Raw genomic sequence first — 20,720 nt, 5'->3', positions numbered from 1 at the left:
CATGACTTAGGATACTAAATCTAAGAGCCCAGAAATTAAAAGCCAGTTACATCATCTGTTCTGTTCTTCTAACACAATCTGGTCACATTTTTGATTTACAGCTAATTGTTCCACACAGTTGTGGGGGTTTTTTCACAGCACTTTTCATAAAAAAAACCCTGGAAGAACTATCTTTTTTACCCTTCAATATACTCTGTTCTACATAGAGTGCAAGTTTGATTCTGTTTTTTAAAATATAATTTCAGAAAAGGAAGAGTCAAATTGCTTCTGATAAACATGGCTATGTCTCTGCAAGCTTCTATGTTTCTGGGTTTTGAAAAAACATGCAATATATTCCAAAAAAATATCAGCCTAAAGTAAGGCTGCTATAGGAAGATTTAATATGCATTCTTAATATTTGCCTGTTGAGTCATTTGCATCAATGTTTCTTCACTGCAAGTATTTCTTAAAGTCTGAGTAATATCCCAAATATTCGACAAAACATGTTTCCTCTTCTGAAACTGTACAGGCAAAATGTTGCCAGCTAAATAGTGAAAATTTCTTGACTCACTCTGAATTCATGTAAATTTGCTGTTTTTTTATGGGATTGAATTTCTTCCGCATGATGATAATAGTGTCAAAGGTATATAACATAGATAAAAAAAATTCTCTTTTATAGAAAAACAGAATTTTCAGACAACAGCAAGGATGTGTTGATGATAGCTACTTACTATAAGGCACAAGGGATCACAGAGCAACTGTTGATGAATGTCCCTGAGAGTATATACATAAATATCTGGAAATCTGTTTTAGTTACACATGCATTTATATAAATACATAATGAATATTTAAACTTCGTTATTCAAAAGTAATTTACCTTTTGAATGTTTTCCCCTTTACAATGACATAGCTTCTTCATCATTTAATTAAACTCCTAATTTTGTACAGTTACCTTCTGTGAATCTTATGGTTCTGTTGATTGGCTAAAATTTCATTACAGCAACAGATCCCTGTGGAAAGGAACTGACTGTATTCCTTGTAAGATTTTTGTTATCCTGACTACATGAATCATTGCACAGAAATGAACTAAGAGTTCATTTCTGTCTTCTGACTTTCCTCAAACCACATTTTCTAGGTAGTCTTTTCTTCTGTCTTCTTTTATTACACATCTGAAAGATTTAAGGAAACTTTATTAATACCTTTGATACCCATGTTGTTCTATAATTGAAATATATTCAATTATATTAATTTTTCAAAAATTTAGTTTTCTGTTTTCTGTTTATTTATTATCATCTATATTTTCAAAGTTGCAGAAGGCCAAATAAAGTGCATTTTCTAATACAGCACTGGAACGCAGAGATTAATATAATACTATGTAAGAGTATAGTTCCATGAATCAAGGAACAAATAAAGACATGATTTCTAGAACCAATGATTTGTCCCTGAAACCAAGTATCTTCCTAATCACATCAGAATTTTGTAAAATTTGGTTTTGAAAGCTTTGAATAGCCAGCATCTTAGAGCCTCATAAAAGTGAATTTTACTGTAACTTACACTGCTTAATGCTTCAGTTAACAGTCCTCAAAGGCAGCATTTTGTGCAGAAGTGGAGGCAGATAGTCTACTGAGAGATTGTTTCAGTAATGGTGGGCGCACTGTGGGGTCTCCAGCACAGTTCACAGGCAGCTGAGAGTCTCTATGCAGCATGAGCTGCCATGGGAGGATGGAGTTCTGCGGATCAGGGGCTGCAGTGGCCTCTGGGGCCTCTCTCTGGGGTCACAAGCAACAGTTGGCACTTGCAGGAAGCACACACTGGTAAAGGGTTTGCAACAGCGGTAATGAAGCTGTGGGAGGTCAGCAAACCACATGTCTTTCCAGGCACTTCACTGCAAGAGCTGGCACTGCTCTTCCAAGTTGCACTGAGGAAGCAGAGACATCACCTTTGCTTTTTAGACAGGGAAATGGAGACAAAAGGTTTGTAAAGGCTGTGATCTTGTGAACTCTGGTACCAGAATGATTGTTCCGTCTCCACATGCTTCTGTGACCTGCAGAAAAAATTTGGGACCCAGCACAGGCAAAAGAATGACTTCTTCCCAACAAAGACTTTGATCTGCCTGTGTCTGAGACCTGTGGCAGCACTGGCAGGATGAGGCAAAGAATGGTGGTGGGAGACTCGCTGCTTCAGGGATGTGGGCTGCTAAGCTGGCTGTGCATGTTAGAAGGGGACATTTGCTGAAGGGTTTGGCCCAGAATATCATGGATAGCCTGACAAAGTTTGTTCAGCTTGACAGTTGGTCAGACTATTATTTCACACTTCTTCTCCACAAGGGCACTAGCAATATGTCTGGGAGATTTAGGACTTCATAACTAGTGACCGTACATGTTCCGGGAATGAGGAGAAGGGCTCGGTGCATGGTGACTTCTGCCTGGTCTTGCTGGTGAATGGGAAAGGCTTGGAGAAAAATTATTGAATTTTGGAAGTCAAAACCTGGTTGCACATTTGGTGTTGGCAATAGAGTTTTTATTTTCATAACCATGTGACCTTTGTGAGGACTGCTTGGAAGAGAAGGGATCCATCTGACCAAATAGGGAGAGGTGTATTTGTTAGCAAGCTGGGAAACCTATAGAGTAGTAATCTATTAGCAAGAAGGAAAGGAAAGAGTGGACAACAATCAAACGAAGAATCAATGAACCAAGTTGTCAAACAGAGTAAGAGGGATGATGTAAACACTAAGGACTTCAACAGCTGGACTACTGCCATGGGCAAAGGCAGACTCTTTGTGAAGGAAAGATTGGGAAAGTAAAAAGGGAGGATTGCCTTTCATGTAAGAGAGCAGGATTTATTCCATTTTTTGTTTGGATGAAGACCCAACAAAATTAGTGTGCAGACCAAATGTGGGAAATATTGTAATAGGTTCCTGCTATATGCTATATTAATGAAGAAAAAACAAAGTATGCCTTCTTCTGACAACTTCACATTCATAGGCCCTTGTCTTCCTGGGAGAATTGACTCAGCCCAATGTATGAGGGAAGGACAACACAGCACAAGGAAAGCACAGGAGCTTTCTGAAGTGCACTGCCAACATCTTCTTGACACAGGCAATTAAGGAACCAGGAGCAGGAGATGAACTACTGGACCTAGAACAGAACTGGAAGATAGCAAATTCTTCCTGTCTCCAAGACAGCAATCAAAAATATTCAGGAAACTACAGGCCAGTCAACCTCACCTTGGTCCATGAAAGTTCATCTTGTTCACACAGACAGTTGCTTACTTCTAAGTTTAATTTGGTTTTGGTTCTGTTTTGTAAAAAGACAAAATTCTTATTTAATCTTCATGGTTTAACCTATAACATCTTTATAACCATATAACCTATACAACCTATAACCATGCTTAGTGATTTGAACAGCAATGAAAAATTAAAAATTCTCTTGAATGAGTTTAATGTCTTGCAAAAAATTAAAAAAACTTCATCTTGATAGCACTTAATAAATGGCAGAATGACATTAAGCTATTAGTTGTTCTTCAGACTATTTTTTCTTTAATATTATCCCTCGTATTTCAAGTTTAAGTTTTCTTAACTAGTAATTTTACTAAATATCAAACAACCGAAGATTTTAACAACTCTCTCAGGAAACCAGGGAAAAAACAGAGCTCCTTTATTAGTCCACTGTGTTCACATAATTGGATCACTTGCCCTCTGCCACGACTGAGTGAAACATTTGTATTGACTCACAGGTCAAGTATCTATTAAAATAGTGATAAATCAATCACCATCCTCGCCCTCATGTGCAGAAGTACAGGAGCTCTGAAGTAATGACTGCTGCTCAATGACAGCTTAGTGGGCTTTTCTGTCTCACATAATGAGACAGAAATCTTGGGTAGTTAATTAAGGCACTGTATATTTGAACACCTTCATAAAAAGTCAGTGAATCAGTTGACACAAATCAAGGCGTGAATCCAAGAAACTGCAGGTGGGATGAAGTGCACAGAGCCTATCAAAGCTCATCACATTTGAAAGTCAAAGACATGAGTTCCTCAGTTGGAAAATTCAAAATTATGTGTGCTTCTCTTTTCCTTTATCTTTATTGCTTTCTTCTGTACAGCACATAAGAGCTATGTGTACTGACTGTAATTTATACACTGAAGTGCAACAATGTTTTTATGTTTAGTTTACATAAACAGTTATTAACAGTATCCCACAACCTTTCTATTGCAATAATTCTCTGTAATTATTTTCTTTACATTTTCTTTGAGAGATAGTACTTGTCTGAATTGGCAGGTTTTGCCAGCTTGTTTGTATTTCTCTAATAAAAGCAAAATTAAAATAATCTTGCAAGGCGGGAGTGTGCTTGGGGATGTCAGCATAATTATTGCAGAGGAGAGGAAGCATCCTCATAAGATTATCGGTCTATTTAGTAAAGAAAAAGTCCTTGCTTAGTTTTCTTCCTTTATGTTTTCAGAGTTACCTATCTATACCAGAGTTACCTATATCTATAATATATATCTATATTGTGGTCATTTCTTCTAGAAAATTCAGTGGAAATAAATATTTTGATCTCTGTTGCATGTCTCATTCTCACATTCCAAAACTTCCCTAGCCATTTGAGACTACCCCTTAAGGAAAGTCTTTTCATGTCTTGGGATAATAACAGACTTCTCTAGAAGCAATATAAGATTTGGGACTCTATTAAATCATACAGGGCTCTCACTCACTGAATCCTGCATTAGACCTTGCTGTAAAAATACATGAAGGAGTGAAGAAAGCACAGGCAGTTTCTTTTTTGAAAACAACTCCTGAAATGAACAGCAATCTCTTTCCTGTCTCATACACCAAGAAAGTGAACTCCATCATCTGCTCATGATGGACTGTTACAAAGGCAGTCCAGAGGAAATGCTGTCACAATAGTGCTGTCAAATGAACATTCACTAGAGGAAATGAAGTTCCCCCTGGCATAAGGCAATTCAGTCCTCTTACTCTTTTTATGCCACATAATCTAGTTCCATAATGAACCTAATGATTAAGAAACTGCAGAAAAGCAATAATATAATTTTATTTCCTTTGGATTAGATGTTTCTCCCCAAACAGAAGAGCACTTTCTAAGTAGGAATTAAATATTTGGGTTTTTTTGTTTTATTAATTTAGTAATAAAAAAATGCAATCCATTCATCTATGGCATTTAATATACATTAAAACATTCAGTACCTCTGTTCTTTAGTCATTGTTCTGAGCACTGCAATCATGGGCTGCTGTGGTGCTGCAGCCTACTTAACCTCTAAGATAACATTCAGTAGTATTCAGAATTATCTTATTCCAGGTAGATTATGAGAGTTTTCAGTTACCTTTTATTTTTTTCCTGTTTGTTAAATGGAAGCTTGGTACCTGATTTTTTTTTTGCCCTTTTAAGAAGCTTGGTAACAGTTTTTGTATCCAATTGATTTCTTGATTTTTTTTTTTTTGCTGAGATTTCTACACATTATTTTGTCAAATGCGTGACACTACATGCTTTGGCAGCTGGAATTTTATTTTTTTTTTTGGAAAAAACATAATTGCAAACATAACTTTTTTTTTTTTTTAATATCTGACATTAATTAGCATGGAATAAAGAAAATCCATAGATCTGATCTCCAAGTGAGGGAACAAAACAACTAAAACCAAACCATAATGTCTCTCCCTACTGCTTTCCCACACATACATCTTGAGTGTATTAGTTGAGGAGCTGGAAAATTCATTATGCATACATATAATGGAGACAATCATCATTTCACACTTTGTATAGTACAATGCCTTTTCTTCACATTGGCATGAGGTCATTGCAAAATGGCTAAAATAAAATGAAATTAGAACAGTCTTTCATTAGCTACAGATTCTCAGACTGATTTTATTCACTGCATCTCCTGTAGATTTACCTTTAGATCTGTTTACTATCCTTATTTGAAGACAGGCAGAAACTGTAAAAAAAAAAGCCAAAAAAAATGGAGAAAAAGGGGTAATTATTCAACAATCCTACTGAAATTTCATCTCTGCCACACAATTATTCCTGCAGAAAAAATTAGATATACCATAATGATGAATAAGAGGAGCCCAAATGTCTTGTATGGTTTTTGACTAAGTGCTGAATTCTGACACTGTTTTGATGTACCCACTTCTGCATTATCAATATGTGCCTAAGCATTATAAATCCCATTTCAAAACAAGATTAGGGCATATGGACTGGTAGACATTCTTAAATGACACTTTAAAGTTTGGAAGATAGTCCTTCTTCATCTGAGATATTTAAGTGAATCAGCATTCAGTTTGATAGATTTATGTGTCACTGAAAATGCATATAAAATTATAGTCCTCTTTTTAAATCAGAGAATTAGGAATTGAATAGTAGTTTGAGAGTCAAAAAACTTCCTTTCTATGTACTTTCCAAATATTTAGTGAAATGTTGCGTGTATGTTTTATATTCTACTTTTCATATAAAAGGCCTAGAAAAATTTAGTCAGGATATTTATTATGTTTTGTGAAAATAAAATGTGTAGGCCTGTGGTTTGAGGCAAAATTTTAGATGCTTCATGATAAAGTGTATGTTCAAAATACGCCTGGCTAAAAAAGGAGGAAAGCTGTACATAGAGATTAGACATACCATGCATATTATTTATCTACTAATTAAAATCAAGTAGTGTCTTTGCAATTGGATTTACATTTTATGCACATTGTTTATTATGTATTTACTTAAATAATAGCATTACATTCACTTTACTTTTTAATCTACGGGCATATAACAAAGCAAGCACTAAATGTTCATAAAATCTGGTTGTGCATGAGTTCTAACAGAAACCATTTTTTAAAAGTATATTATGTTACTGTATTAAATAGAGTGAAATTACTCTTTTGCTCCCTAGTTAACCCTAATTACTACACTCATAAACTACATAACTTTTGAGTCCAAGAAAATTAAACTATAATGAATTCAATTTATTTTACACCATATATTATATTTAAACTAAAATTACTTCTACTTAATAAGATATACAATTTTATGTCTTATTAAATCATTATTTCCCTCACTTTCAGGTAAACAGAAGGTCATATTACCCAGACTCTATTAGAATTAACTTTTTTAAGGAAAGAGGCATAATAGCAGCAACAGTGATGTTTTTCTGTCTATGAACAAACTAAAGACCATCTTCTAAGTATTTCGCCTTAGAAAGTTAATGCAATTGGGCTGCTGTTCTAAAGGTTAATTGAGATCTCCCATGTCCATGTATGGTCAACTATTTTACTTATTTTAAAATTATCAACCATTTACTTTAATGTTTAGAATCAAAATTAATATTTCAATGAGACTTCTAGGTATTCTCACCAAGCATTAAAGAACCAGGTTGTGCTCATGAAGGTAATGGAACTTGGTTAGTTTAGAAGTTCTTTTCTTTCCAATAAAAGCAGCTTTGCCATTCCTCTGGACAGACGATAGGAATCCTGTTGTTGTTATGAGACTTGTGCCATAAGAAGTCAACAATTTATATCACATCCAGCAAAGAAAGCAGTTCTGAGTTGTTAATCTACTATACAGTCATTCACGTATCTGAGTACCCTGTGCTTCTTAATTCTAAAGTAGCTCAAAGAACTTTCTGTGTGAGCCTTTTGATATGCCTTAGAGATAATATGTACAAAATTATCTGTTCACACACTGCCCTTAAGTCACTCATGGAAGATGGGGAATAATAAAGATTTTTCAGCAAAATTTCCCATCAGAATTTGAGTTGTGAGCAGCATCCATCCATAATTTCATCCAGAATGCATGCCTAACAAGCATATTCAAAAGCATATGTTGACAAGAACTTGTGAAAGAGAATATGCTGCTTTTATTTTATCTATTTTAGTTTTATTACGATGCACACATATTTCAAGTTGTCTTTAGTATTCACTCTTTTTTTTTTTCGCTTTCCTGTGCAAGAGCCAGTCTTACAGTCCATATAACTAAAAAATAATATCTGATCCTTTTTTTTAGTTTTTTGTTAATATATATGTTAGTCTCAAAACTTAACAAAATGCATAAGGGAGATGTAAAAAAATTTAGGTACTAGGTTTCCGTCTTACTGGACTATGTTGATTTTTCTAAATTATATTTTCACCCTCTTTTAAGAGAGATGACTTATTCATCAACATCTTTGTAGTAACCTTTTCTCTCCATCATGAACACAAAATAGGTGACAATTACTTTCACAAGTAATAGAAAATTTTTCTTAGTTATAGATTTATTAAATATACTGAGGCATATGACTCACATTAAGGGATAACAATAATATTGTACTCTAAAAAGTGAAGAAAATTAAGATGGAATAGCTATATTTTATTTCTCAATGATACATACTTCAGGTGTCTTTTCAGATGTGCAAACATGTTTTCAAATTACTGTCACAATCTGACAGCAAGGCCATTTTTCACTTTTTGATGTTTCGCTTTCCCAGTCTTTGAGATATTGCAGTGCATCAGCTGTTGTTTCAGCTGTGTCCAGTACCTGGCCATATGTGCACTATATGCTTGTTTTGTGAGAAATAAACCATCATGGAAGGTAAGTTCAGCTTAATACTTCAAAGCCTTGTGCAACCAGACTCTGAAATTATAATAAAACATTGCATTGCAGTAACATAGGAAGCGAGCAGAGAAAGTTTTTAATAAGAGGGACAATAAATTGCAGTAACAACCAGTTCAGGCTAGCTTGAACATCAGCTATTATTTATTCAAATTCTAGGTAAATGTAAAATGAATATAAAATAGGAAGTCCAATCATTAGAATTCAAACTTCAGCTAATAAGTAGGGGGTTTTTTTGAGAGAGAGAATCTAGAGAGTCCTAAATCATATCACATATTATCAAACTAATTTTTTTTCTTCTATGTCTCCCATCTATTTTCCCATTGCAAGCTTTTAAAGTTTTTAAAGGCTCTTCTTCACAAATGTTGGCCTGATTTTGGATCAACGATTATTATAACTATAACTGACAACCTCATTTTTTCTTTATAGCAGTAGGTAGAACTCAATTATAATTCTGTGCTATATATGTCTGTATATATATGTGTGTTTGTATATATATGTGTGTGTACATATATAGGTGAATATATATATGTGTGTGTGTGTATATATATAAATACATGTGTGTGTATATATATATATATATATATGCATATGCATGTATATATATATAAAATTTCAAACGCCTCTGGAGTGGTTTTAATTAAAACAAAAAAAAAATTTCTTACAATGAAAGGGTTTTTACTAGTTTTTTGCAAAGATTTGATGCAAACATGTTCCAAATCTTTGGAAAGATTTGTGTTTCCTAAAAAGAACTTCATATATCATCTCACTGTCCTTAATAGGGGTTCATTTGTGGCTGAAAACAGTGAAGAGCATAAGCAGTAAAAGTCTTCTAAAGATTGTTTTAACTTAATCACTTAAATGATATGAACTTTCATTTCGATGCAGTGCATAGTTAGCTATTTGCATATTTGCACTGGGAAACAAATAAGCAGTTTAACTCCATGATAAAATACAATTTTCAAACAGCCTATACTTATTGTTTTGTCCCACCTTAATACCAGACACCTGTTCTGGCTGTTCTAGGTATTCCATTCTCAGCAAGTTGCAGTTGCCAGAAGATATTCATTACTTCATAACTTCATGACTAGTTTATATCCATGCTTTCATATAAAGTCCATGACATTAAATGCTTCATCTATGTGTCCCACATGTTTACTCTTCTGAAGCATCTGCTTGGAGCTGTGCTATTTTCCACAGCTATACTTTGTAGAGAGGTAGAGATGTGAATTTTAAAACAACATGGTGAATGATTATTTATCATAAGGTTTTTCCTTTTCTAACCTTTTCTACTTTGCCATAGCATGAACAAAGTAGAAGGTCTCAGAATCTTATAACAGTGAATTTTGCTACAAACTCTAGGAAATAGTCTAAGGTCCACTTACAACACGAGCTTGTTTTGTGAGAAAACTGAGCACCTTTCTGATTCCATTCTCAGCCCTGGCATTTCAGTGCCTGACTTGCTCCTTTTCAGTAACTGAACTTAATGAAGTTTTATTCCCAAACATTTTCTCTCTTATAAGTTTGTCTGGATGTGTAAAACGCTGTTTTTAGAAACACAACCTGTTAAATTATCACACTATGTCCAGCACAAAAAAACCCTGCAACTGTTTAGCTAAACTGCATATAAAATTAATAGTTATACTAAATTTGGCAAAGGAATACAAATATCTGGGGGTAAAAGTCAAGTTTTAATGATTTATGAATTTATGAAAAAATTATACTTTTTTACCAAAATTATTTCTTTGTTATTTTTTCTCATATGATTTTCTGCAGCCAAATTATACATACATATGGTATTTCAAAAATGCCTCAGCACAGTTCTTTGGTAGCTAAAAGGTCCATTTAAGGTTTTACTCTAGTTAGAAGATAATAGTCTTTTAAACAGGCAGTGACCTAGATATTATAATTCACATTCTGGCAGTTCTCCAAATGTTGAAGTTATTTATATCTGATATTTTAAATATTAAACCAGCAGACTGATACTATCAAAACCACTGGGATCCTACCTAATTTTTTTCAGTCACCAATTACAATAGTATTCATTACCCTAAAGAGTGCAGGCCGTGATGCCTTGAGAGGCTGACCTGGAACAGAGACTAGACAGAGTCAGAGGAATAAAGCAGGTATTGAAAGGCCTTCCAAGGACATTACCTTGGGCAGTACAAGAGCCTGGCAGAGGCTCTGCTCAAGGTGGACCCAAGACTACACAAGATGGACAGCTAGTAACAAGTCTTCACACTTTTATGTTTTGGTTCATTTACATATTGGGGTTAATTGTCCAGTTACAGCTTCAGGTGATGAAGTGCAATCCTCTCATATTGCTCTCCTCAATTTGCTACTGTTTATGCTTTTCGGGCCTTTTTGGTGTCCTTGGTTCTTCGGCTGGAAAAGGATTGTTTTGTCTAACTAAGCTGTGAAGAGAACTTGCTAACACTTTAGACGTAGTTCAGAGTTACAAATTAAAGCAGTACAGAATCTGAAAAATATGAAAGCTAAAACTTAAGGCATCAACCACACATGAAACCTTTTTTTAGCCAAATGATATCCAGATTTAACTTTTCCAGTATTTCTTACTGTTCAATATAAAACAGAATACATACACAAAAGCAAAGAACAACCCACCAAACAAACAGAATCCACAAGGATTAATTTTAAATGAATTAATCATACAGTGACTGTTTGTTCCTTATATTAAAATAGTCAGCAGTTGCCTCATTTTCAGTCTTACTTATCTATGTTAATAGTAATTCCAGTCACATTTGTAAACAGGATATAAAAATTAAATAGAGAATGTAAAGCAGGTTCTGTTTTTTTCATGGTGAAGCTCTTTCAAAAAACAATACAGTTATTTTATTTTAAACAAGCATTTTTCAGAATTCCTAATAACAAGAAATATTATTGCACACTGATGCAATGGATAGCCTCCCAAACTCAGAAAACATTCATGTTGTTCCCATGAAGTCATCAAGATTAGAAATACAACTGGTATTGTGACCAAGAATAGTGTTTTCTGTAGAGAATATTAGATTTTTAAATGATAGGCTAAATCAGGAGTGGTTATTCATCACTTGAATGAAGTAAAACAGTGAAGATGGCACACTACCAGAAGTATGAAGCTGAAATTAATTTAATATCTGCTGTGTTTTATATTTTGAAAGGGCCTACTGGAAGAAAGACCAACTAAAAACATATAACATACAACACGTAACATTTTTCAGTCACTATATTCTAAAATCTCTCAAGTGTATTCCACGTCTTGTGTTTGATTACCCCTCAAATTACTCCCATCTGGGAAAAAAACCAATATAAAACTTGAGTTACACTCATGGCATTAAATTATCATGTTGACTTGTCTTCATGGATTGAGATGGTGAGAAATATAAAAATATCTTGATTGTTGAATTTGTCAAAAAAAATTGGCATAAATTTTAAAATCTGCAATCCAATCTATCGCAAACTCACTGAATTTTATTTCTGAATAAATGTGAAAAAGGCAATAAAATAATTCAAAAAATATACTTAGGAATAAAAGGTATCAGTTGAGAAGGAATTGTAACTAAATGTAACTGCAATTACTTGTAGACCAGAATTCTCATTACATGAAGAGAGTTAATGATCAAGGAATTCCCCCAGTGAGTTTAATTCTTCTGTAGAATGATGTGGCTATAAACATCCACTTTTTGAAGTTTCACTGGAATTGTTATAATTAAGGGTCACAAGAACATATATACTATGAAGTCAAGAAAGCAAACTGACCCTACAGACTTAAATATGAGTACAAGATAATAGTGCAGAAGAAGTAGCCCAAAGGTTTTTATAGCTCCTCAGTTAATCACAGCATTTACATTGTTTCATAACTCCAAACTCCATTAGCCAGGGCAGATTGCTAGTTTTGTGATCCAAGTATTGAACTGAAGGCAGGCAGCATGGAAGATGAGATCATCCAAGGCCTCATTATCTAAGAAACTTAAAGCCCCATATAATTTCAACCCTTAAAAAAAATTATTTCCAGAATCTTAATCCAATCTCATAGGCAGTGAAGCTGTGATAGTCAATATTCCAATGACAGAGCAAGTGCAGTATCAAAATTGTGCCTGGAAAGGCTTGGAAAGGTACATTTTCTTTTGAAGTTATTTCATTAACTTAATGATCCACAGCAAAAGTTCTGTGAATAGCTAGAATGGCAAACCATTGGAGAAGAGATAGCCACTATGTGTAGGAAAAATTCAAAGAAAAAAAGCATTCACTTGAAATTAAATTTTACTTCTAGGTTTTCTGTTTCTGGTTTTCTGACTGATCAGAATAAGCACAAACTACAGCTCTAAGCAAAGGTAAAAGGAAGAAGGTCAGGTCTGCTTTAAGCTAAGTCAACACAAATAGGGAAAGAAAAGTTGGAGGAAACCCAATGACTTGTTAAGATATTCTTTTACTCATGAAAGCTTGATATTTCTACATAATAGGAGAAACTTGTAAATGTGGCACTTGACTCTATACTTGATATTTCAGTCACTGTAATACTTGCTGTGTAATGATACACAGATAATGATCCTGCCTTGATAGTGTCTAGTATGACTCCTCTTAAGTGTCACTGACAATAGCTTTTCACCAACAACTTCATTATCAGATAATCATGAAAAGGTCTGGGTTGGAAGGGACCCTAAGATCATCCTGTTCCATCCTCTCTTCCCAGGGCAGTGACATCTTCCCCTAGACAGTTTACCCAGAAGCCCACACAGCCTAGACTTGAACACCTCTAGGGATGGGGTGTCCACATCTCTGGGACAATCTGTTCCAGTGCCTCACCATCCCTACATCTTCTACTCTCCTTCATCTTAAGGCTATTCCCACCTGTCCTGTCGCTGCATGCCCTTGTGAAAAGTCCCTCTTTAGGTTCACAGTAGGTACTAAAAGGCCACTATAAGGTCCTCTCCATGCTGAACAGCCCCAGCTCTCTCAGCCTGTCTTCACAGGTGAGCTGCTCAAACCCCTAAAATCAAAGTGGTGACTCTGGACTGGTTCCAACATGGCAACATCTTTCTTACCTTGGGGGTCCCAAACCTGGACACTCCAAGACAGAGGTCTCAGAAGAGCAGAAGGTAGAGTATTGACTCCAGTTTAGGAGTCTTTTAGGTTTTGTCTTCCTTATCAGCAATGTTTTTAGAACCCTCAGATTCTTTTCCAAAGGGATTGGTGCATTCAGGACACTTGATACTACCAAACAAATTGATCTCTTTCCTTTCTCGATTATAATTTCTCCTAAATGATTTGTAACTGTCAAATTATTGTCTAGTCTCTTCACTGAATGATATTCTGCACAATGTAACTGCTATGCTCAATCAAATTAATTTTCAATACTGACTCCCACTGGCTATGCAGATAAAGATGAAATAAAGCCCATAAGCTGACACATCCTAAAGCCCAAAGTACAAAAAAAAAAAAAAAAAAATCTTACCAGGCATGAAAATAAAAAAAAATCTATGAAGGCTGTAATTAGAATTTTAAACAGGAATGGAGAAACACCACAGAGAAATTTATTCCAAAATGAGTAAATTCTACAGGATCTTATATCACTCGTTTGCCTTGCTATTCAAACATGAACCCTAGCTTCCTAGGAAATCTTTTTCAAACTATGAGACGTGTTTCTAGAAAAGTAAAACAAATTAATAAAAATATTAAAAAACCCACAAAATACTCTAGAGATCTACTATTAGAGGGGAAACATGATATTTAGTCTAAGCAACAGTTTGAAAAAAATTGGCAGGATTAAGTTTTAAGGAGTTTACAAGATTAGTTCAGGTTCATCAAAAATATGAAATTCTAATTCCACAAACTTGCTCCTTTCCTTAACGCTTTCAGAATTTTTCTGACAATATTGTAACTATATTAAGTAAGTGACAGGATACAAAGGAAGACTGGGGGTTTTTTATCTCTTGCAGAGGTGTTAATAGGAAAGAAGAGGATATTTGTCTGCTTTATTTAAACATAAATATGAAATGGATTTCTGAGAGTCTGAACCTTATAAAGACTGTTTTTGTAGGGCACTGTCTAACATAAATTAAAATTATGATCATCTGTTGCAGATTACATTCCAAAACATAGATTTGAAAAGTTGCCAAGTATAATGTCATATTAATGACAAAATTAAAATAAAATCAAAAAAAAAACCCACAAAAGCCTGTAATCCATATGACTTGGATTCTTTTTGTCTTGTATAGAGATTTTACCTGGTCATTTGCTAACAGCTATAGCCATCTATTTGACAACTCCTTTTTATTTATATTTTAAATCCTTCCTCAAGTTCCTAGAGGAATGTAGTTTGGTGCACAAAATAAATTAGAGAATGTTAAATATGTTATATTATATGGATATTGGTATTGGTAGTACCTGAGACCATCAAAATAGGAGGAAAATGTAAATCTTCTGTCCACACTCTTCTTTGGTTCTGTGTGGAACTTGCCCATGTCTTACAAGTTGTTCTCACTCCACCTACAAGGAAGTAACTGAAGGGAAGAGAATAAATTTTTGATGGAAAAAATCAAGATTGTGGCTTTTATACTATGTAGTTGAGGAAATTTATAATGGCTAAACAAATTTAAATACTTTCAGAAATGTCTTGTAATTGTTTATGGTTTGTAGTAGATAAATTTAATTTCTGGCATATATAATTAAAAAATATTTTTAAAATGTCTCTTGTGATATTTAGTCCCTAATTTTTCAGACTTCTGACACTGCTGGGAGAGCATATGATGTACAGTCATTGCAACAGCAACAGTAGAGTGCAAAATAACACTAGGACACATTAACAAGTCAGAACTGAAATGAGGATGACTGATAAGAGGACTGTGAAAGAAACTTAGAGAAACATATATTGACTTAAAAAAAAAAAAGTTTCATTTGTTTTATTTCTTAGTTGCTTATAAAACAGGGCTAACATATCTGGCAGGTCAATTTTTAAAAATATCTTTGAATTTCCATTTCATGTATTTTTAAAATTTCTTTGTTATCTGCAAATTGAAGCACAGATTCTCCTAGCTGTTATTCTTTCCCATGATAATACCTCACTTTATGTAGTGAAGTGTAATCAAAAATATTTTAATAAAATGCAAAATCTTCTTACAGCTGGAGATTACATATAGGAGGAAATAAATATTTTCTCACTACAACAGGGGAACTTTCTTTTTTCATATGATTTTTCTTCTAATCCAACTTGTGAACTTGTTTTCTATTATATATTCTAAACAATATAAAATGTCTTCCTTTCTGTACTTTTCTCTGAAAATCCTTTCCTTTCTCTCTTTTGTAACAGGAGTTGGAATTCACAAAGTTGAGGTAGGAAACTCATTTTATTACTGGGTAATTTAACTAATTTACTAAAGCCAAGGCTATTAAAGCTTTATGATGTTATTCTTGTGATTTGTGTCTAGCAGTTATTATCTATGGCAACTTATAGAGAAGGTTTACAGCAGCAAAAAAATCTCTTTTCCACAAGAAATTCTTCCTGTGATTGGTGTTGGATAAGATTTTAATCTAAAATTTATTTTTTTTTCATGTGTTTATAAATAGTTCTGAAGTATAATGCTGTATTCTAACTCCTGTCTGTCCAGTGATGCTGAAGTTTTCCTGTAATTCATACTTGACTTTTACTTGGACCCCAGGAAACAGAGTTTTTAAGGAGTTATAACTTCACTGGGCAGTGGAACACACTCTTTCTGGAACTTCAAAATTGTCTTTAAACAAAAAGAGAAGGAAGGTGGTGCTTCTGATTAAAGATCATTCTGAACCTGCTTTTTTTACATAGATTCAAGATAAAACTGGGTTTATGAGGACACATGTAGAAATCAATATGTTCCTTTGTAATTATATCTCACAGACTTGGAAGCACCCATTAACTAACATATTTAGGTGTCAAGAAGCTCAGTGAAATTGAAGAGAAAAAATAAAAGTTTTTTAATATATCCTCTCAGAAGTAAATTTTTAACTTCAGTATTTTGGCAATAATTTACTGTTCTTTATTTGGCTAAACTGAATCTTTTTTATCAATGGCTCATTAAAAGAAAAAGAACATTCATAATATCAAACTTCACTTGAGAAGCTTGCGGTTTTCACTTGAGAAGCTTGAGGACGTGTCAATATTTCTGTGGAAAAATGCAATCTATATTACCATCTGTAAAAAGAAAAATGTTTAGGATAGATTTAAGCCTACTGATAAAAACTTCATTTTAGATGTAAACACTAGACAGAAGTTAGCCAATGATATCTTAAATAAGATATAATTTCACATTTCTGTGGACAAAAGATTATTTTTTTCATTATTCTGTTAATTTTTTTACTAGATGTATATTTTTGTTGGGGTTTTTTTTGAGGAATTTTTTTCCTTTGGTTGTTTGGTGGGTTTTTTGTTTGTTTTTGTTTTGGGGGTGGAGGGAGTGGGTTTTTTGTTATTTCTATCTTCTACACCAAGCTCCTACAGTTTCGTTTTTTTTTATTGGAATACAAGGCAGGCATATTTTATTATTTCCTAATAAAGGAGAGTTGTACATGACCATTATTTATTTTTTGAAAACTCGGTAGATAATCCCAGAAACACCATCCAGTACAATTTCCTCTGGCATGGCGGCCATCACCTAAACCATTTTTTGTATCCACTTAGGTGCTGAGTATTTAACTGTACACACACATAACATGTACATACACACATACATATATTTATTATAGAGAGAGAACCTACAGAATCTTTTTAGAGAATACTCTAAAATACTAAATACTAAAATACTCACCTAGGTTCCTTGCACAGAAGGGTAACAGTGCACAAAACATAAAAGCTTACACATTGCTGCACAAATGACAAGTGAATGCTCCAGAGTTCCTTTCAAGAATCTCTACACCCTACTGTGTACAACTACTACTCTGTCTTTAGATCTGATAGTTCCTCTGCTCCAGCATCATAAAAGGGGCTTGGGCCTCTTCTGAGTGGTTGTTTGAAGAGAAGCTACCTATAAAACAATAATAAATTAATGTTTGGAAATTAAAAGTCATCAGAAAAAGAAAGGAAAGGGCAAATAAATGTCTTTAAGATCTCATATCCATTCAAAAATAATCTTTTGTATGTTGCTCTTCATCTACAGGCTGGTGTTCTCTCTTCCATACATCAGCATCTCATGATGGAAACAGAAATCGTTCACATGTAACAATTGATACTGTAGCAGAAACTACCACACAGATTGTTCCAGGAACAGCAAAAGTTGGCCTTTGTTAACATAAAAGATTTAAATGTTACTTAAAACCTTCAGGAGAGGGCAGGTTTAGCTCACACAACACATTATGAAAATTAATGTTTTTATGTCTTTAGGATCAGGACCTGTGTTTGGGATAGGACTTAATCCATTAGTTATGATGAAATATAAGCATACAAATTTTATACATAATTATATACATGTATCTATTTTTATCTCACAGATTCCTTAACCTTTTAACCATAATAAAAGTCATTAACTAATTCAAATAGTCTTTCTGCTTCTTCATCCTGTGGATATCTTTAATGTTATCATTCTCAAAAATACATTTACAGACAGTTTGGGCAGGTGTGTGACTGAAAAAGGTCAAAGTGAAATACCAGCATACTTAACAAACATATTTCTGCACTCTGTCACAAAAATCCTTTTGGTTGCATAGCAACAGCCTTTTTAATTACTACTTGCAATCTAGATTTTAATAATTTAATTAGTATTTTCTTCATTAAATTGTTTCACCAAATAAATTTAATATATTCAATTCATTCCTTATTTTTAAATGGTCCTTTTAACTTCCCATATTTGTCCTTCCAGCATCTTTGGCTATGTAGTAGAGACCAAAGCCTTCATTATTTTCATATCAAAAACCACAATCAAAAGGACTCAGCCTTATGCAAAAAGCCAAGAGGCATTTTAGGTAGTTCTTTGTAACTGAAGCTCTTGGAGCTCAGGTAAAGTAGTCAGCTTAGTTAGTTAACTAGTAAGCTAGTTAGTGAAGTCAGCCTGGCTTCATAAAACAAAGGCTTTCAGAGGCTTTCAGAGGCAAAACTTCAGTGACGTGTAGAGTGGCCTGCCTTTAGTGGTAGTGGTGTTAGTGCTTTTGAAACTGATTATCTCATACTATTTAACCTTAGGTAACCAGAAATATAGCTCCTTATGAAAAATGCCCAACTATTGTTCTGTATTAAGTCATGGCTGAGAAGCTGAAGACTACAAGTGCCAAGTACTTTGAGAATAATTATGAGAGGGGGAAGGAGATATTATCTAAACAGCTGCAGAATACATCCACATTTACTCTAAGGAGCTGTAGCAGCCTCACAGTGCAGGTCAAAGCTGACAGCAGAGCAAAGGTAGTATCACTACTAGTCAAGGTTTACATGCAAAGAGGGCAAAACTGCATGGTGGCAGACACCAAAACCTTCAGTCTATGTTAACTGGGTATGATGAAAGATGATAAAGGAGACATTCCCTCCTAAATTATTTTCTTAGGAGCAGTGACGTCTGTAATGGCAGGCAGAAAGAAATTTTTACTTGGCAGGAGAACCTATGTGATTTCTGTTTTCTATGTCTCTCTGTCTGCTGAAATTCTGAAATATCATCCGTTGAAGACATTATTTTTTAAAGCTCTTTAAAATTTTAGAAGCATTTATGTTCTCATTATCCATTTATATTTTGAAGAAATATGCTTTTCTCTCTTATTCCTCCAAATTAAACTTTAATCGGAATTCAAAATCTGTAATAGACTTAAATATCTGAGTATCTGAAACAGATACTGTTTCAGTTAGACACGTAAGTGGTTTATGAAAGTGTTCTGATATATTTAGCACTTCAAATATTATTTACTGAAATCTAAGAAGTTATTGTTTGTTGGGTAGATTTGCAAATCTAAAACTTTGTTTCCCTGCTCAAAAATAAATAGTTTTATTTTAATGACTCCTAAGAAGCTGTATTTATACCACAGTGATTTCCTTCACTACCTGAGGTATTAATCTGACATAATTTTAATTATTGTTATGTTTAAAATCTTTGTGATGTTTGTGTCTGTTTCTTCACCATCCAGTCTTACATTTGCACTTCCTGCTTTCTCATCCACATTGTATTTTCATAGCAATTTTGAGATTATCATGCATCATTTTAAGACATTTTACAGGTGATTTATTAAAACAAAACCACCAAGGAAGAGAACCTTAGCCTTGTGGGTAAAACATAAAAAAATTAAACTCCTTGGTTCATTATCTCTCTCATTAGAACATGTTTCTCTAAATAGGATTAATAGAGTACCTACCACAGGTTTTCTGCACTGATTGCACATGAATTTGTGGATGCTAATATTCAAGGACATTAAAACAAAAATAAAAGAAATTAGATGCTTTCAAATAAGTGATACTTTAACGTTTGGTCCCATAAAATAAAATAAACATTACAAAAAATTAAGCCTATAAACATCAGGAAGATGGATAAGTTGACACACCATTCTGCATATCTCTGTTTAATAATATTATATTTCATTTCCCATGCTAAGAAAACAGCCATTACCCAAAGCAGCCACTCGTAAATAGCCATTGTGAACAGATTGCAACCTTGTTGGTGGTATGATAATTGAAATAAGTTTACCAGTCTTTTATGAGGAAATACCAGATGTATAAAATACCTATTAATCAAATCACTCAGTTTTGCAAACATCAGTTTTAATACCAACCGCTATCAAAGAATAAATTGAATAGGAGGAAAAATATCAAAGAATTAACAAAATGGCTCAGCAACATGTTGCATTGCTTGCAATGATGGAGGCAAAAGAGGAAGCAGTCTGGGCTAAAAGGATTGTATCTTTTGGGCTTTGCTTATTGACATTGATTTCACTGTTTATACCTGTCTGCTTTTAAGTCTCTGCAATGCCTCTCTTATAAGCCTGCTTACAAGCAACTTCGTGAACAATAGCAGAAAGAGAAAGCTGCCCATCCGTCTCTCAGATATTTGTTTCTCTTCCATGATAATTGTAAATACAATTGTCAATGTCTAGTTTTGCATTTGTGCAATAGGCTTCAAAGACATTACCTGTTACCTTTCCTTCCTTCCTTCCTTCCTTCCTTCCTTCCTTCCTTCCTTCCTTCCTTCCTTCCTTCCTTCCTTCCTTCCTTCCTTCCTT

At 34.0% G+C, this 20,720-nt stretch overlaps 1 protein-coding gene across 47 annotated transcripts in view; it reads left to right on the top strand.

Annotated features, from left to right (window-relative positions):
- PTPRD (protein tyrosine phosphatase receptor type D) overlaps window positions 1–20,720 on the top strand; it is a 1,166,996-nt gene that overhangs the window by 583,923 nt on the left and 562,353 nt on the right. For all 47 annotated transcript variants that reach the window (XM_033520262.1, XM_015652791.3, XM_033520279.1 and 44 more), the window contains exon 6: window positions 15,871–15,893. The gene's annotated coding sequence lies outside the window, so the exon portion shown is untranslated. The remainder of the gene's footprint in view (window positions 1–15,870; window positions 15,894–20,720) is intronic.

The sequence above is a fragment of the Parus major genome, chromosome Z (assembly GCF_001522545.3).
Source record: "Parus major isolate Abel chromosome Z, Parus_major1.1, whole genome shotgun sequence".
Taxonomy (NCBI): domain Eukaryota; kingdom Metazoa; phylum Chordata; class Aves; order Passeriformes; family Paridae; genus Parus; species Parus major.
The sequence above is the reverse complement of the archived record's forward strand: the minus strand, read 5'-3'. Positions and strand labels throughout refer to the sequence as shown.